This window comes from Octopus bimaculoides, chromosome 4 (assembly GCF_001194135.2).
Source record: "Octopus bimaculoides isolate UCB-OBI-ISO-001 chromosome 4, ASM119413v2, whole genome shotgun sequence".
NCBI lineage: Eukaryota > Metazoa > Mollusca > Cephalopoda > Octopoda > Octopodidae > Octopus > Octopus bimaculoides.
This window is the reverse complement of record NC_068984.1, coordinates 50,954,705-50,958,560: the sequence shown is the minus strand read 5'-3', so window position 1 is coordinate 50,958,560 and position 3,856 is coordinate 50,954,705. Positions and strand designations below refer to the sequence as shown.

The following is a 3,856-nucleotide window of genomic DNA, read 5'->3' as shown; positions in this document are numbered from 1 at the left end:
TATATATATATATATATATGTGTGTAAAAAAAAATATATATGTATATATATGGGCACACGTTTGACAGACAAACGCCCTAATGGTTTGCAGTTAATTCCACTAAATAGCGACATTCACTCGCACGTAAATGTCACCTTTGTTAAGTAACGAACCGAAAATTTTTCATTTTAGCTGAAGAAACTAGCCAGACAAAAGGCATTGAATTGGTACATGATCAGTTCGTGAATGAAGATAAATATGAATATGTTTTTTTGAACTAACATGGTCTGTTAAGCCCCACCAATAGACCATATTGTAATGCTTTGGGTTTCAATTCGACGTACCTACCGCCTTTTGTTTTGTCTTGCTTTGTTTCTTTCAGTCCGAGACGGGCCAGAGTATTACTGTGGGGACAATTACTTATTGGCGGTTGTTAGTGCATGAGAACAGAGGGTTAATGAACAAATACTCTTTTGTTGTTGTTGTTGTTGTTGTTGTTGTTCCTGATGATGATATTGATGAGGATGATGATGATGACGAGATTTACGAGGTTGACGAAGTCGTTGTCATCATCAATCCTCCTCCTTCTTCCCATGATAATGATCTTAACACATGCTTCGGTTTATTTGGGTTTATGTCAGAGTTAAGTTCTCCGATTCCTGCTGTCTTCCTCAAATTATCTAAAAAGTATTTTTTGTTTTAAATCAGTATCGTCCTCATCATCGTCGTAGTTGTCTTCGTCGTCGTCGTCGTCGTTGTCGTCATCATGACCACCACCAGTTCCGGCGCCCATGACAGATAGTTCTTGTCTGATATGATGTGTGTGTGTGTGTGTGTGCTTTTAAGCTCCATGCGTCTGTATGAGAGGATCTCTCAAACTTAATAACGCAGTATTCGGTGTTCTAACAAGACTCCCACGTTAAGTTGGATATAAAGATTACCCTTTGATATTAATACTGTTCCCGTCGCTAATTATTTACCATACTTTAAAATTTATTCGTTTCTGTATGGTGTTTATATAAGTTATTCAGCCAACAAGAGTGTTACATAACTTTTAGAGGCCGATACATTGTTTTACAAGCTAGAACATGTAAAATTTTTCAGTAACCGAATACTTAAGAAAAATAGCAAAAATTAACACCAGTAAACATTTTATCTTTCTTTCAAAATATGTTTTCCTTTTCAATTACAATTACTGTTTTACAAACAATTAAAATGTTTAAACAGTTTATATACTAACTGTAAACAAGCATATTGTATTTACAATGTTTGGACATTATCGTGTGAAACAAAGATCACTCAAGTGAGTGTGAGTGAAGTTTTTTCAGTTAGTTGTTTCGTGAAAATACATAATGAAAGAAAGTAAGAAAAGTATGGGAGATTAGCGCAGGAAAGAAAAGGAACACCAAGAGATGGACAAGTTTGATAAAACTCACATTATTATTGTTGTTTGCATGACGCATTTCCAAATATTACAACAAAAGTTTACTTCCAAAGTGACGCGTCGGATGGTGAGTCAGACTGTAGTAGTAGTAGTAGTAGTAGTAGTAGTAGTCCTTGCTGCATTAGGTTCAAGGCCTGAATTTTTTGTGGAGGAGGAATCGATTGCATCGACCCCAATCGGCAACTGGTACTTATTTTATCGACCCCGAAAGGATGAAAGGCAAAGTCGACTTCGGTGGAATTTGACTTCAGAATGTAAAGGCAGGCGAAATGCCACTAAACATTTTGTCTAGTCTGCTATTGATTCTTAAAGTAAAGATGAACTCGGCAGGATTTGAACTCAGAACGTAAAGATACGATATAAATACTGTAACGTATTTTATTCAATTCTTTAAAGATTCTGCCAATCCACCGGCTTCATAATAATAACAATAACAGGGGTATGATCTAGGAAGCGGTAAGAAAAAAACTAAACTACTTGCTTTTCATGGACGACCTGAAGCTATTCACAAAAACTGAGGCAGAACTGGACAACCTAGTCCATTCTGCACGGATTTTCTCCAATGATATTAAGATGGAGTTTGGACTCTCAAAATGTGCTACGATGGTGATGAGACGATGAAAGCTTGCCAGGACAGAAGGCATATGTTTACCAAGTGGCGAAATGCTGAAGGCAGTACAAAAAGGACATGAAGAAGAATTACGCAAGAATGGACTACACGATCAATTCCAATTGGCCACAACAGAAGTTGCTAGAAATATAGATGGGATTGGCTGATGAAAGGAACCCTAAAAAAAGAGATCGAAAGCACCGTACTGGCAGCGGAGGACCAAGCTTTGGTCACGAACTGGAGGGTCAATCTTGGGAATGAGCAAGTGTCTCCGCTGTGCCGTATCTGCAATAGAGTGGGTGAAACAATTGCCCATATCACGAAAGAATGCCCTAGACTTGCTCAAACCCACCACAAGTTGTGGCGACATGGCCAGGTAGCGAAAGTGGTACAATGGAAACTGCGAAAAGTGGGGGCTAGAGAGAGGCAAGATGTAGTATGAGCACAAACCGCAGAGAGTGACAGAGTCGGAGACTAGCGAAATCTTCTGGGATTTCCCAATCCAAACAGATCAGATGCTAGATAAAAACAGACCGGACCTAGAGGTGGTGGACAAGGTATACCACATATGCTATATGCTATATAGTTTATGTTGCATGTCTCTTTGATCCATGAATAGTCAAAAAGGAAGGCAAAATGATAGCTAAATACAACCCCATTAAGTACGAAATAGCCCGGTTATGGAAAATAAAGAAGGAGAAGATAGTGTCAATTATAATTGGATCCTTGGGAACAGTATCAGGAGGCATTAAGAGAAATATAAAGGAAATTGGAATAGAGTACCCAGTAGAACTGTTACAAAAGATTTGCTTCCTTGGCACGGCCAAAATGATCAGGAAAGTATTAGATAGCTGGAAAGAACGGATAGCATGTATGCTGTGTGGACGTGTTTGCAATGTTCTCTGTCCGCCCACCTCTCTCACACACACACTGCAAAGCTTACAGAAGGGCTGCTGAATTGAAATCTCTATGCTGCTTTGAGGAGAAGGTAAAACTTGACAAACTGCTTCTCCCTCTGTTGTTGGATTACCGTGATGTTTGTTTAAAAGAGAGAGATTATGACTGATAAAATAATGAAAGCAATACTTACTAAGCTAGTGACGTAAAATATAAAAATTATCAGAATTGGGAATCAAATGTGAAAATATTATCAGAGGGCTAGCAGAAAACTGTCCGGAGAGCGGTCTTTCTGTTAATATTAATAATGATCTTTTCTACTAAAGCACAAGGTTTGAAATTTTGGGGAGGAGACAAGTTGATTACATCGACATCATTGTTTCACTGGTACTTAATTTATCGACCCCGAAAGGATGAAAGCCAAAGTCGACCTCAAGGGAATTTGAACCCAGAACGTAGCGACGGGCGAAATACCGCCAAGCATTTCGTCCAGCTTCCTAACGATTCTCCCAGCTCAATAATAACCAGTATACGGAGAAAGTAAAAAAGAAAAAAAGAATGAGAAAGGAAACATGAAAACATTGATTCGATAGATACTTGTGTTTTTAATGTCATTTCCTTCGTTTCTTTTTTTTTTTTTTTTCTAAGCAAACTGAAATTATTCCGCACCTAGTGTGTTAGCTGTGTTTGTTTGCTCAAGAATTATTGATATTAGTTATTCTGATATGTATGTTTGTTTTAAGAACACATAAATACACTTACACATACACACATGACTACACATCTCTTTCTTTATTTCTTTATTTCTTTCTCTAGTTCTTTCTTTCTTTCTTTCTTTCTTTCTTTTCTTCTTTTTTCCTTTGTTTCTTTGTTTCTTTCTCTCTCTTTATAACTCCCTTTCATTTTATATATAGATCGGAAGAGC

At 37.6% G+C, this 3,856-nt stretch overlaps 1 protein-coding gene across 1 annotated transcript in view; it reads right to left on the bottom strand.

Moving 5' to 3' along the window:
- Nucleotides 1-3,856, bottom strand: part of LOC106870191 (uncharacterized) — a 405,419-nt gene that overhangs the window by 174,669 nt on the left and 226,894 nt on the right. The gene's annotated exons all lie outside the window — the stretch shown is intronic.